Raw genomic sequence first — 16,208 nt, 5'->3', positions numbered from 1 at the left:
TTGTTAGCAAGGTTTTGCTCCCAAAAATATAATTTTTAGGATTGCTTTATCTTGCCCAAAATCTTAGCCAAACGCTAATTTTTCTTTAAAAAATGAGGAAAAATTAAGAAAAAGTTCAATAAACTCGTAAATAACGTCAGAACCAGTAGTCGTACTAAAACAAAATGCTCTAACGACCGAAAATACATTCAATTACTTTTAATTTAACGTAATAATATTTATTATCGATGCACTACAACCGAAGGTGTTTGGATTTTACTTTTTATTTTAGAGGTGAAATTCATTTTTTTACTGTAGCTCGAAAACTGTACTGTAATTCTTTTGGACTTCATTTTCGGATTCAGCCCACGATTTTACATTGAAAATGATCACAAGCGTATTGAGTTCAGAAATGCTGTAAACTAGTGTAATCATTCCCTCTCTATCGTTTTCCGACACCTACTAGTAGGTAGTGGATTTTAACTGCGTAAGGGCCGAATTTTTCACCCTCGTTTAACGCTTAAGCCAGGTTTAAGCGTACTAGAAAACAGTTTAAAAGTTAAGCGAGGGTGAAGAAATCGACCCTAAGTGATGCAATCTTTAGTGCTGCTGTTGACAAGCGCCGTGATGGCGCAACTATGGGCGGAATCGGAAATAATAGTGCGCAACGTTTAAGACAAACATAATTACGACAGAAGCTTATATTTGATCATCTAGAACAGCCATTCTCAACCTGGGGTCCGCGGACCCCTAGGGGGCCGTGAAGTAGTCACCAGGGGTCCGCAAAGAAGATTATTTATTTCGGAATGAGCTTTTTTGTAACAGACTGAATCTAATAGTTGGATAGTATACAACATGGATGTTAAGCCGTGGAGGTCCGCAACAACCCTGGGTGATTACGAAGGGGCCCGCGGGACGAAAAAGGTTGAGAACCGCTGCTAGAAGACAGTGTCCATAAGCAGTGTTTAACCAAATAACTGTTGCCCATGGTTAAAAGATCCCCTCCCCTTGGGGGATACAACCCTAACAAGATCATTAGCACTTTAAATGCAACAAGACGAATACAAAATCGTTACCCAAACATTACTTCTGCTTGTGGTGAGTACGATAAATATAAACAATAGTACAGACCTATCACCAACCCATCCCGAAACAAAATTTCCCTCCAACCTCCCTTATCCGAACGGTACTACTACTCATAAAAAAGCCACAATTAAACCCTCCCCCTAATCTCAATAAAATTGAATCACAGGGGATATTATATTATCCCCTCTTGTATATGTATAAAAAAGCTGTAAAATTTCTTTAGTTTTTTTATATATAAAAATTTATTTAAATATCCCCTCGTTTCAAGAAAACAAAGAAAAATTGGCACCTTTAAGCAAACGTACCTTATCAAATAAAAATTAATCAAACCCCATGTAGTCTTGGTTGTAGTCTTGGTTGTGACCCAAGAGCAGTTATAAAAACCTTTCAAAAGGGAGAGGCACCAGGTACGCACTTCGAACATCCACGAGAACGATTTACACAAAGCCAGATATCGCATGAACATCACTACCACTACAAGCGCAATGGCAATACTCCAATGAAAATCTATCCCGGCATTCTAAAGACAAACAGAGATGAACAGCAGCATTTCGTTGATGCTATTCGTCGACAGGTTTTCAGTGGTGATCTTACGTGGCTTCTATTTTGTCGGTTATCACGGTAAAGAGGGATAAGTCTGTCTTTACCAGGAGATAGGTTGGAAGACTTAAGTAATTTTTAGTTACGCGGCCTAAGCTCGACTCCTGCCAACAGAAGACAGAAGATTAGCGTGTAAGATTTTGAGCCTGCTTCTAATGGCCCTGCCACTTCTCGTTTTTCGGTCTGTATATTTCACATCCTCGCTCTCACTAGTATACTATGGCTCTAATTTTTTTTTTAACTTTATCTATCCAGTATGTTCTAACCAATTGAGACGGCACCGGTGGTTGAGTGGTAAGCGTGACCGCCTCTCATTCCAGTTGTCCTGGGTGTTCAATTCCAGCCGAGGTCGTAGAGATTTTTCTGAGGTGAAAAAATCTGTGGTTACGTCGTCCTTCGGAAGGGAAGTAAAGCCGTTGGTCCCCGGTCCATGAGTTGATGAATCGATATCTCGTCCAGATAGTGGAGTCACCTCTCTGATGTCGGTAAAGAAGAACTAGAATCCAACTTCTATACTTACTAACAAATATCCTCCTCCCGTGATACTTGTGGAGTACGCAGTAGTATATACGGCCTTTAGCAAAAGCAAGTATCGAACTAACAATTCCTTCCCTTTCCCTCCGCGATCTACGTTCGGGCCTGGCCGGCGCCGGTGTTGATCAATAAACACTTTAGGATTACCAGGAGTTGCACATTGAAAGATGTTTCGCTGCTCCCAAGCATAGTTATCTACTGATTCCCTGTGCAACTTCAGCTAGTTCAGATCGATAACAGAGTAGCAGCCAGGGGTGGTCGCACAAGCTCAAGCTCAAGCTCAGTATGCTCTAGCCAATTGAATTTCGTTAAAAAGCAAAAAAAAACTTTTTTTTAAAGAATTGCGGTGATCACGATTAAAGTCCAATAGATCAACTACATTCCCAAAACGCAACATAATCTATTAGTATAGCAGTATTGCTTGTACCTTATCGAATAGTTGAATACATAATTTTTTGCTATATTCGGGAACGCTTTCCCTAAAAAAATCGATGCTTCAAACTATAAAAATTAAAAAATTATTATCTATAAAACAAAAATTTATGAATACAAAATGAATCGTTAAGGTACGAAAAAATTAATTACGATCAATTGAACACAATAAAGAAACCCGATTAGGGGCCATACACTAATTACGTAAGGGAATATGGGGGGCGGGGGAGTTTCAAAATATCTTACGAATTCTTATCTAAGGGGGAGGGAGGGTTTCTCCTTTCTTACGTAATATCATAAAACAAGTATGAAAAATGAAATCAATCAGAAAAAACGTGTTTAATCCACCTAACAGTGTGATGAGACATTTCTTATAACTCTTATCACTCTCTTCGGATATTATATCGTTTGAGAACATTTAGAACTTGATGCTTCGCGATGTTTTTGATAACACATACTACATGGGATAGTGGCAGGACTCAGAGAATCGCTCAAATCAGCATAGGACAACATCAGTGCTAGAAATCTCAAACCAAATCAATGGGAAAGCGAAAAAATGGCCCATAAAATAGACATACAAACGAATTATTGCTAATGCTCTGTTAATAAAATATCTAAATTCCTCAACCAATGCATTGTGGTGGGAAAACTGATTTTTCCTAAAGGGGTTATATATTGTACTGAGCCAAAAAAATCGAAAATTTTTTTGAATCGATTTAAAGTTTATACTTTACTCAAATTTCCAACGCGACTGAGAACTAAGAAATCAACGCTTTTTCTTGAAAAGGGCGATACTATCAGTGATACCATTCAAAGAAAATCAACAGTGAATATTTCCAGACTTGGTTTTATTTCCTATTTAAGAACTATTGTGTTTTTTGACATCCTAGATTGCATGATTCAGTGATCGAAACCCAAAACTTCATAAAGTATTTGAAATTATTAAATTAAAATTTGTTTTTGCTATTGAAATTGACAAAATGATAGTATCGCCCCTTTGGCGATTGTTTATTTTTTCGGTCCCACCTATCAGCATTGAAGTATCGCCTTACGGTTTTTTTACAATAAGCACCGTTTTACACCACCTATTTCGTCCGGGTTTTTTCAATAGCGATCATTGTTACTATTTACAGCTGGTATCAGCTTGATAATCCTAAAAAATAGGAAAAAAACAGTTTCGCCTCTAAACTGCTAGCAAAAAAGCATCGCCCTGTTTGTTTGCATGGAGCGTGAAGGGCGAAACTTTAAATAAACAAACAAAAATACAGTTTCGCCCGTTGTATTTTTTGCTGTAGTATAAGAAAGCAATATCGTAGAATCCAAATTTTTAGGTTAATTTGTTGCGTTTCAAAGCCCTCATTCGCATGTAAGAAAAAAGCCCTATGTTTACATTTGTAAGTATCGCCCTTTTCACAAAAAAGCGTTGAAATGAAATCGCCGCTCCCGATATCACGCTATCTCTGAAGTACATGCGTGCATAGTTTCAAATTTTACTTCGACATCGACTATTTCTAAAGGTGACTTCCCAGTAGTATTCTTGATTTGAATTATTATCGCTAATCCTAATGCCAAAGAACAAATAAAAACCTCACGAAAACGAACCGTTTGGGAAAATCATCATCATTACTGGAACTTTCATTTTCACGAAACTTTTCGATAACCTTCCGTCACTTGCGTTAATGCACTGGGTGCACAGTAGGGTGACAGGAAAAAAATGACCTCTATCGGCCCACCTCTGCGTCGATTCCTCGTCCCACCAGGACTACTTGCACTAAATTTGAAGCAAATCGGACAAGTCTAACTACCGGACCAACGGGCTTGAAGTTTGTATGTGAATTTTCAACAATTTACATGGAGAAAACCCACCAGCACGCATTTTCGCCGCTAGGTGGCACTGTATGCATCGTATTATCACTGTAAGTGAAAATAATAAGGATAATTGAATTGTCTACAACTTAGTCGAAGACTGCAAGTAAATACGACTTTGTTAAAAGAAGTTATTAAACTTTTAACGAAGTGATGTCTGAGTCAGTTTTGCATGGGGCCTAACAGTGCATGGTTGTGTATCAGTACTCGATAGCTCGTACATAGCCGGATTTACTAGCAGTCTTCGACAAAGTTGTAGATAATTAAAATATCTTTCTTATTTTCACTTACAGTGATAATACGATGTATACAGTGCCACCTAGCGGCGAAAATACGAGCTAGTGAGTTTTCTCCATGTAAATTGTTGAAAAATCCAATATAAATTTCAGGCACGTTGGTCCGGTAGTTAGACTTGTCCGATTTGCTTCAAATTTGGTACAAGTACTTCTGGTGGGATTAGGAATCGACTCAAGGGTGCGCCGATTTATTTTTCAAAAATTCATCATTTTTCTGGGCAGTCTAGTGCACAGTGCTCTAAAAATCTAGCGAAATCGTCTTAGGGCACCAGCGGGTCTGTAAAGAATACTAAAAATTAATTTCTATTCCATAATTTTCAGTTTAGCAATTCGAGAGATCGTGCTCACCGCAAGCCATGAAAAATAGACTACGTTGTGAAGCGATGGTCACTATTTATTAAAAAATCACGGTTAAATAAAAAATAAAACTATTAAAAAATTTCAAAGAGTTTATAATTTTCACAAACTTATTGGGAAAAATTGTTTAATAAGCTTTCGTAATATTGTGAAGGAAAAAAGCTGAAAATTTGAAAATAAATCTGAGGATTATGATTGATTACAGAACTCTGGACTTTTCTATTGGAATGTTTTCAGGCAGGAATTTGATATTGATGCAATTAGACAACTGTGAAATCAAGACCAATAGATCAGTTACATATCAGGACCCCATTCCGACAATTTATCAAAAGTCCTCATGATGTTTACAACAACAGGTTATCAATCTACGGATCAGATAATGTTATTGTAATATTGAATTAAATCAGTTTGCATCAATAAATTTTCAACTTCAATCCAATTTTTTTTTTTGGTGTGGTGGTGGGGGCTGTATGGTGTTAAACCCCAAAGCCTTCTCTTGGCTACGCCGTTGCTTGGAGTTATTTATTCGCTTTTCATTTTCCGAAAGGTTTCAGATCGATCCGATGGTCATAAGTTAGAAAAATTGCAGTCAGAAGGTTCGCACAAATGAACATTTTTGCACTGATAAGTTATCAAGTTCCTTCCAGACAACTTGGAAATGTTAGGTGATTATTTCTAGCGGTTGTAGATAGAAAAATGAAATGCAAAATTCGATTTATCGAAATAATGTTTGGCTTATTTCAATGGATTATTACTATATTGAACAATAAATAGGCGACGAAGAGTAATCCACAAACAACAAGCCATAACTTTTAAAGTATTCAAAATAGATATTTGAAATCTTCAGTAAAGTTATTCGCAAAAGTAAAAGCTACAAATTTGCTGAAGGCATCATTTCGTTATAATCACTTCCAAGAAAATTTTTGAAAATATCTCACTCATAGGGGGATTAATCAGCAAAAGCACAATACCAAAAGAAAGAGCATATTGCCTCCATTAAATTCTCCGAATATACTATTGACCTAAAATAAGCCGTTTTGGCGTTAATAATAGATTACATGTTTTTGGTCATATTTCTGGCAATGGGAAATGATAAAAATCTTTCGTCCGCATTTAATGTTAAATATCTCTTTTGATAATAGTCCGATTTCAACAATCTATAGCTTGTTCGAAAGGTATTCGTTAAAGCTGTCTAACAACATATAAATTGTTAATCTATATTGTCAATTCCGGCAGATAATTTAAAAAAAACTACGAAAACGCCATTTTTACGCATTCAAACATTCATATCTTAAAAACTAAACATCAGAATCAAAAACAAATTAATAGCGTTCATACTGTTTTTTAGTTCTTTCATTTAAAATTGGTTTGGATAAGATCGGTTCAGCCATTGCTAAGAAACACGAATGAGAATTTGTCCGTTACATACACACACACACAGACACACACACACACACACACAGACATTGCCCCAAATCGTCGAGCTGAGTTGATTGGTATATAAGACTCGGCCCTCCGGGCCTCGGAAAAAATCTTGAAAGTTTGAGCGAATTCTATACATTTCTTTTATAAGAAATGTAAATATTATTTTCATGAGAAAAGGAGGGCACCATTTCTTATTTCTGCCATGATTGTACATCATGGTCAAAGAAAGGCGGACCTCGAATTAAATTATTTTCCGACAGGATATGATTCCTAAATTAGTTATGGAATTTTATTGATTGTTGGCAGCGTGAGGAGCGACTTAATTGTCGATGGTGTTGGAGCAGTTACAACAATTTCTTGACTCTTGATGGCACATTGTTCTGTTCAGGAAGTGGAGTCACAGTATGCCTTACAAGTTAGGAAGTGTTGATACCGTGTAATTAGGCCAACATCCTTTTTTCAAATTTTCGCTTCCGCAAGGTAGCCGGAATATGTTCTCATGCGATTGTCAAAGATCTTGTAGACCGAATATTTCCAGAGTGTGAACTGTTTTTGACTTCAAGAAAATTCGTAGATGGCTATGTCGGAACTACGCGTACGATAAGTGTCACAGTTGGAACTCAGAATTAATTCCCACCAGAAGAGGTTTTACATCACAAGGAACTATTTCCGAATATAGCGAAAAAGACTATAAAGACCAAATCGGAGTTTCTGAATATCTCCCAGCAGTTATTTTGAAATTTCTACTGGGCAAAAATAAGATGCTAATAAAATTACTGCTGATGATTACAGTTGAATTTTGTCATCAATTTTCTTGTAATAATTCTTTAAGTTTCGTTTTCGCTATCTTACTACTTAATGAATTAACAATATGATTTTTTAATTACGAAAATCATGATAAGATCTTACGTAGGGGGAGGGGGAGTTCGCCAAAATCTTACGAACTCTTATCAGGAGGAGGGGGAGGTTGAAAAGTTCTAAAAAAGCCTTACGTAATTAGTGCATGGCCCCTTACGAGAACATCACGTAGAACTAGAGGTTTGCTCAGAAACACAAATCGTGTTTTCGTTTTTTGGAGCTAGTGTCAATCAGGCGCAAGCTTAGTCCGTTAACTAAATTAGTGTCGGATTCTGATGAGAGGAACTCGAAACGCCTCCAATAACTAATTTAGTTATAGGTCTCGTATCCTTCACGCAAAGTGGTTTAAGGGGTTATATTGAACATTCTAAAAGTACATACTTTGGAGAATATCTGTGCGAAATTTCATCCAGATCGGAGCACTAGATTTTAAATTACAGCCGTTTGCAGCGCGGCAGTCCTTCCACGAATGAAGTTAACACAAAACTTTAAACGCAATTATCTCGGAATGAAGTTTTTTGAAAAGTACCGTTGCGGTGAACATGATATCTCAAAAGCTATTCATCCGATTTGCCTAAACTCTATTTTAAATTGTTTGTATTTAAATTATTGTGTACTTGAACGGTTTCTTTTTCATAAAAAAAAATTTGATTCTTCGCAATGACTTTTGTTCAAAATTTTGAACACTATAAAACTCAATTTTTTGGTCAACATGTTTTATTTGCAGAAAAAAAAATTTTACTTGGAATTCGATCCGTTCAAGTACACCACAATATATTTATCTTCAGTAATCTTTTTAGTTTTTGGATTTCAGTTGAACGGTTCGGCTTGGCGCTCACCGCAAACCTCTGCCAAAAACACGCTTCGGCGGATCGGCCATAACTCCGCCAACCTTGAATTTTTTTCTCAATTCAACTTGTTTTTCTATGTTTGATAGTGCTACCAACGTTCTGTCTTTCGTTTTTTCAAATAAAATTTACACAAAACGCTTCAAAAAATGACGAACTTAGCTCAATTTTTCGTCACAACATTGTATATAACCCCTTAAAACAATTTTCTCCTTAGTGGACAAAAAATAGTTTTTAACCCTTAAAATGTTTCTCCACCAAGGAGAAATATAGCATAGTCCCGGTTGAGTGGTTTTTCGGCAATCGTAATCACGGAAAAGCCACTTTTGGAAAAACGACATTTCAAAATAATCGAGTTTAAAATTTCAAGTTACCACTGCTCTTGGTAGACGAAGTGCGCTTGGAGACGATGCAACTTTCGATTTATTTCTCAGATCTCTCTGCAAATTTTGGAAACTATGCTTAAGGAATTGTGCTTTCAGATAAAGCAATAAAAATCGATTTTTTGAAAAATAAAAATGTATGTAACCCCTTAATCACCCAGAGAGGGAAAAATGCACCGCAGCTTTTCCAGAGCTCCGCAACGTAAGTAGGAAACGCAGGGCTTCAACATATTGACCGCTAATGGCCCACTTGACGACTCCCTGCAAATTGCCAATGAGCTGGGGCAATATTTCGCAGAACTATCCTCGGCTAACTCGTACTGTGAACCCTGTGGAGGATGCTTAGGGAACTACCTAACTTATTTTGATATACGGGGTGAATGAAGGGAATGCAGGTGTTAGGTTGGTCTGAGGAAACGGTGGATGAGGGGAGGGAGGAGGGAGAGGAAGGTGGGTGGTAGTGGATGGGGGGTGCAACACCCAACTGCATATTTTTTTATTAAATTTGTTTATTTGATAAAGCAAGTTTGCGTTAGCTTAAAGGTACTATTTTTCTATGTTTTACATTTTGCATTTTTTTAAACTAATACATTTAAATATTATTTTGTTTTTAAATAATGAAACTAAAAAAAATTTATAGCTAACTCATACATATACAATAGGAAATAATATAATATTCGGATCATTTTGTGTCTTTTTGTATCGTTTTTGTATAACTAGGAATAACTAGAGAGAGTGATTCAATTTTATTAAGATTAGGGGGATTAATTAGGATTATTTTTATGTAGTACCAACTGCATATTATACCTTCCATTTGAGATTAGGTTAGTGAAAATTGGTTCAGTCATCACCGAAGTGGCTTTAGTTCTGGAATATGCCCGGATTCCGGGACTTCCGGAATTATCGACAGTGAGAAATATATTCCAAGAATCTTTGATTCGCCATCAATGATCTACGCTTGCGAATCGAAGTAATTTATTGTTCGTTTCAATAGATTTTTAACATGAGGTATTACGATTGTATCGGTTTATATGAGAAATTCCTATGTGACCGCAGTAACCAACCTGCAACTCTGGAACCAAAAGTCATAACTGAATAAAATTTGACAGTCAATGGGAGTATTATATCTGAGTCAAAATTTCTCAAACAGACCACCCAAAATAGGTGAAATCGCAATTTCGGTTGAACATCCAATTTTTGGTAGTGTTTGGCATTACAAAACTAAATGGGTTTAGCAAAAATAAATTTACCATGATCTGACGTTTGAAGTTTTAAGTCCGTTTAATTTAAAAAAAATACTGGCCCTCATTTAAAAAAAACCTAGTTAACCGATTTTAACGACTTTATCAGCAACGAAATTGTAATAAGACGTAAGATTTTTCTTTATTTTTGACGACCTGAAAAGTTATAATTTTGAATCTTTTTTAAACAATTGTTTATAACAAAATGAAATAAAAAGGTGTTCTGCACCACTCTTTTGTTCGAAAATATACCACGTATATTACCATAAACTGCTTTTAGTATCTAGCACCATATCGCCGAGAAAAAAATGGCCCACCATTTGTAACTAAGATATTCCACGCCGAACGTCGCCGCGCACGGATTTCGAACAAAGGATTGAAGGCATAAACAGCTTGCGACTTCGCGTGGACCAAATTGACAAACATAGCTTAAAAAATGTGGCTCAAAGAAGTTGGACTAATCTTAAAATTTTTGAAGTGCACAATCTTAGAAATATAAGTTCCGGTTTTGTTGAAGTTGACAATTATCCACTGACTTTTCAAAGATCGGTCGATGGTTACAGGTGGAATTACCACGCTTGCTTGCCGCAAACGACATGTACGGTAAGCAAGCGTGACCCGGAGGCAGGACAAAACCTAAAAAAGTTATGTTTCAAGTATTGATATATTTTATTTTTCTTGTCGATTGAATTCTCCAAATTTTGTGACCATTGAATGAAGATTAGATTTTTGATGGCAATTTAAACATCGCCATTTCAGGCAGTTCTAATGATTTTCGTTTTTGAAATCCCAATTTAAAGGGAATTTGAAGAACTTTGTTTATCACTTCAAAATGTAGGCCAAATTTGAATCAAACATTGATCCATTTTTACAAATATATTTTACGTGGTCTGATAGCGAATTCTTTTTCCACAAATGTATTCTGTTTACTTTGAAGTGAACCTACACATTATTTTGCCTTTGAAGTGAACTTACATATTGATTTTTGAGAAATGGTTCGTTCATTATTAAATAAATTCACAAAATGTTTGCGGAATCAAATTTCTCGAATCACGTAAATGTGCCATACGCAGAAATTTTAAATCGGTTTTATTTAGCCCTCAAAGCACCAGCAAAGCAATGCTCTTTATGCGATGGTCACATTTTTAGTTATTGAAAATTGGTAAGTTAGGAATAAAAGTATAAAATGTTTAATATCACAGTCGTTCGTGAACGGATTTTGACAATATACAGCTTGTTAAAAAGCTATTTTTTAAGATTTCAAATCATTTGATGACTAATTTTCTTTTTTGTAAGTTATATGCTAAAAACAAGTCGTGCTTGGAGAGAATCACTCACCAGAATATAAGCAACATATCGAAAAACTAAACTAATAGCTTCAAATTGTTACGTTAGGCCTTTCGTTTGAAACTAGTTTCGTTAAGATAGGTTCAGCCTTTATTGAGAAAATAACATGACAATAGTTTACATAACATACACACACTTTTAGACATCGTGTCAATTTGTCGAGCTGAGTCGATTGGTATATGAGACTCGGCCCTCTGAGGTTCAGAATTTTTTTGTTCAAAGTTTGAGAGAATCTTATACATATCTTTTGTAAGAAACGTAAAATAATATTTTTAAAATGGGGTGTCCTAATTAATGTGGGTCACAGTGGATAATAATAGATTTACAGTATTCGAAGGAGTTCCTATTGTACAAGTTTAGAACGACTTATCTACTTACTTGTAGTTTTTTTTTTGCATCTCATCTTCCTGGATATGTTTAAGATCGACCCGATGGTCATAAGTGTAAAACAATATCTGACAAGTTCTGGCAAATGATAATTTGTTCACTGATAAGTGATTAAGGTACATCCAGACAACTTGCAATTGTTCGCTGAATATTGAATATTGCTTGGTAGATAGAAAAATTAAATACGAAAAATTTCCTAATATCATTTTACGTTTTATCAAAATAATATTCGGCTGATTTATTTGAACAGATCATTACTACATTGAACTTTAGGCCCTAAAGTGCTATACACAAACAACAAGCTATAAATTTTAATGTATTGAAGATAGATACTTACTGTCTTCAGCAAAATTCTTTGCAGTAATAAAAGCTACAAATTTGCTGAAGACCTTATCTCAATATTCGCGCTTAAAAGACAATTAATGAAAATATCTCACTTTTAGTGGGATTAATATGGTAAAACGTAGCACCAAAGAAAGATCATATTGCATAAATAATCCGAAGACACTATTGACCTACAATGTTTCCGAAATCGAATTCATTGAATCACGTAGATGTGTTTTCATACCCAGATATTCTAAATCGGCTTAGTTTTGCCCCTAAACCACCAGTGCTCTTTATGTGACAGTCTCATCAAGTATAAAATTTTTAATATCAGCCTAAACGGTCAAAAATATTCATCCGTATGTAGTGATGAACATCTCTTTTGTTATTAGTCCGATTTCAATAACCTATGAATCGTTAGAAAGCTATTCGTATAAGCTTTTTGGTGATATGAATATGTCTACGTCGACTCGGCCCTCCGAGTCTTGGAAAAGTGTAAGTTTGAGCGAATTCTATACATTTCCTTTATAAGAAATGTAAAAAAATCTGTCACAGGAAAACATAGCCAACGTTATTATGTTTATGAAAAATATCAATTTTCTAATTACAGATAACCCAACTGGTTAAAATTTTACATAATCGGGACTTATGCAGTTTCAACATCAATGTAAACAATGACTTTCAAGGCCACCAATGTTTTTTGTGGTCGTTAAATTTAAAAGTCAAAACATGTAGCTTCAAAATAGAAAATAAAAATTCAAAATCAGTTCAATAGATACTTTGAAATTTATTCTCCGAGAAACAAATCAATTTCAGACCTCGAGAGTAGAGGAGGAACAAATTGGGTGCATTCTTGAGACAGTATGATACTGTGTCAAATGCTAGTCAAAGAAATGAATATTTATACACGTTTGTCGAACGTCCAAGAGATTCTGCGAGTGTGAATTTTAGCTTAGTTGAGATACTTGCTCAGATACCTCAGATGTCGAAATTCACAAGACCTTGTGATAATTAGACACTATGCAAAGCTTCAATCTGTCAACATATGCATTATAATAATCATTCATATTTATTTTAGATACAACAAATCTCCATCTCTACCTTCCAAGCATAAATTAATACCAGACTACTACCCAACAGGTAGCATTAATGAATTGTTCACATCAGTTAATTATCTGGTAATCAAATGACGTATGGGTATGCAGATTGACCGGTAATGTGTGCGAGAAATATACACGTCATATTGGATTACCGGGCGAAAAGGAAGTGCAACTTCACACATAACGGAATGAGGTGTAGTGGCTGTCGTATGTTGAACAGTAGGCATATAAATTATTCACGGTATATTCGATTAAATGCATCTACTCCATATGTAGGTGCAATGCGGCCGTGAAACAATTATTCATTCATGCTATAATGACATGTGTGCTTGCTTGAAGTAGTGAAACTATAATTCTGCTCTAGTAGGTATATGAACTACCCTTTCCGTTCTAGAATTTGATTGTTATTGATTTCCCTGTCCACGCGTGCCTTCCACATTTGAGTTGTTTCAGAACAACGTCACAATGAATTTACCCGGAAATCAATAGTTTACAGACAATTGGGAATTGAAGAGTGGAAGTAAAAATCAACAGTGCGTAACTTGCATTGAAATATGTCCGATATTTCTTTCAGATATGAAATTTGGTTTGCGTCATAATGTTTTCCGAATCCCATGTTCGCCAATAATAGCCAATAAGACAATAGGTTTGGGCAGGTTCAAAAGCAATTAATAACAATTATTGAAATTGAACGAACATGCGTAAAACTTGTGCACTTGTTATCGATATTATGTTTATCTAACCTTATGTACATGTGCACGTGAATGTAGGATAGGGTTTAGTCCATTCATTGTGATATATATTTACATTAAACATACCTAACGGGACGACTCGATCAGTGCTAAATCGAGTGTAGTTTCACAATCCGTTATCTGTTCTCAGAATCGCTAATCGACAGATCTAGATCCCAGTATATAAAAGCTCTCAATACACGTTGTTTGTTTGATAAAATGATGAGTGCATGCAACTACGCTCTGAGTATTCTGTTCGATGCGTGTAACTATTTTGCTCAAATATTCTAAACTATTTTATACTGCTGATTCACAAAGGAGCTCTCTCCACAGTATATGTCTTCACAGAGACTAGCTCACAATTTTTTTATTTTTCAAGTGCACTTATAGTTGGCGAATTTCAAACTTGTCAAGAACTGCCAATTCACACAAAATATGGAGCTTCCACGAGTGTTCAGCGCTATTCGGCCAGCTAGAAACGGCGTCGAAGTGACAGTACACCGCGAGCCATAAATTGAATTAACCCTTCAGTTCAAACGTACAAAACAGGAAAAGGCCACGGCAGTACAAAAACTCAAAACCGGAACATTTGACCAAAACAGCGACTCGCGAGAAAACTAACGCATCGATAATTGTAACATTCACGCAAGCTGAACGCTGAAACCGTCGTCAGTCGTGAGCACGCGCTATACAAACTAAATTAACCCTTTGAAAACGAAAAAACGCGACCGAGCTGATCGAGAACCCAAACCGCACTGACTTGTGAATGGCTGTGGAGCGGAATAAGTGCACCATTGACTACAGAGTATGTGGCAGCCGGCGGCGCGGAGGTCGACGCAAATAGCACGCGAAGAAGGAAAAAGGAACAGCGCAGAACCACCGCGAATCCGATCATCTTTGTCGATGCAGCGAATTGCCACTTTCTGGCTCAACCCCAGAGTGCAGCTTGTGGATGTTCTCTGCCCGCTTCTACCGAAACATAATTCGTGACGTTTATATTGTTTATATGCGTTACATGTTGTCATTCATTTCACTTTACATATATGCGGATGAATGCGCAGACAAAGGCCGATTATCAAATTAAACGGCTTAATCAAATGCGTGGAGCAGATTTCCCTACATCGCAGCAATACGAATAAATTCTATAGTGAAACTGAAAGTACAAACTCAATACCAGTTAACGCATAGCGAAGTCAATAACCGCATGCAGAAATGAAAACTATAATTAGACACCTAATAGTATACAATTATGAATACTAGCTCAACAAGTAGCGCAGAAAATTTTTAATCTGTCGTTCACAAGCTAGATTGTAGGGATACGAGGGATATGTGCACGTAAACAACCGCGCTAAATCAAAAATCTGCGTAAAAACTGTCGATTTGATAGATGAATGGCTGCTTCCGCAAAGTTTTAGCACTGCTCAAGCCACGGAACTTTGTTCAAAGAACCATTTATTTTTATTTAGAAATATCGAAGATGTGAAGTGTTTTCCATTAAACCCCAATACAAATTCCATTTTAACCACTTTTATTTGAGGTGCATTCATGTCAGTACAATGGCAAACTGGCGTAACTTAATATAAACTGATAGATTTTTGATTGGTGATTTTATAATCCAAGACGGCGGATTCAAGCTATCGGAAAACCACCATCAATGTGAGTGTCGTTTGATAGGGGGTGATCCTAGATAACGAAATATAATTGACATCATTTTAAAATCCAAAATGGCGGTTTGCAGTTACCACAAAACAGTAAAACACATCATCAATCTGGGAGAAATTTGAAGGAGGGTGGTCAATAGTTAACGTAAATTGATGATTGGCACCATTTTGAAATTGAGGATGACGGCTTTTCCACAGACAAACAGATGTAACACTAGAAGAATTTTCATCGCCCACAGAAAAAACGGTCGATTTAAATTATGTAAAATGCGCCATCTCACCGAGCGTGGCGCTTGTGAAGCGATTTTGACACATAGCCATAATGTGTCACTTTGTTACCACAAGAACCCGAAAACTAAGATGAAGGGAAAGAAAGGTGGGAACTTTCGTCATTTTCGAGTGTATTAGTTTTATACATGTCAAATTGAGCAAGGCTTCTACGACCCATAAAATAAGTAAACATAATGATCGGAACGAGCATCCTGATTCCATCCTGGCGCACGATGGAAGGAGAGAAAAGGCCGAACATCACCATGAATCTTCCATTTCGAGCACATAGGGACACTTTTTATTCTCGAAACTAGCGATAAAAATAATTATGACTGAACCGAATCAAAACCTTTGCCCACTACGTTATTTGTTTATGTTTTTCTTCTTCATATCCATTTGTTTTATCGATTTTAACGAAGAAATATGGCAACAGTATGTATAACTGAAACAATGTGACATCCTGTACCATCTTGCCCGAAAACA

General features: G+C 36.2%; 1 protein-coding gene across 2 annotated transcripts in view; it reads right to left on the bottom strand.

Moving 5' to 3' along the window:
• Positions 1 to 14,558, bottom strand: part of LOC131689623 (ATP-binding cassette subfamily G member 4) — a 142,086-nt gene extending 127,528 nt beyond the window's left edge. For both annotated transcript variants that reach the window (XM_058974846.1, XM_058974845.1), the window contains exon 1: positions 13,882 to 14,558. The gene's annotated coding sequence lies outside the window, so the exon portion shown is untranslated. The remainder of the gene's footprint in view (positions 1 to 13,881) is intronic.
• Positions 14,559 to 16,208: the final 1,650 nt, after the last annotated feature.

Source organism: Topomyia yanbarensis, chromosome 3 (assembly GCF_030247195.1).
Source record: "Topomyia yanbarensis strain Yona2022 chromosome 3, ASM3024719v1, whole genome shotgun sequence".
NCBI lineage: Eukaryota > Metazoa > Arthropoda > Insecta > Diptera > Culicidae > Topomyia > Topomyia yanbarensis.
The sequence above is the reverse complement of the archived record's forward strand: the minus strand, read 5'-3'. Positions and strand labels throughout refer to the sequence as shown.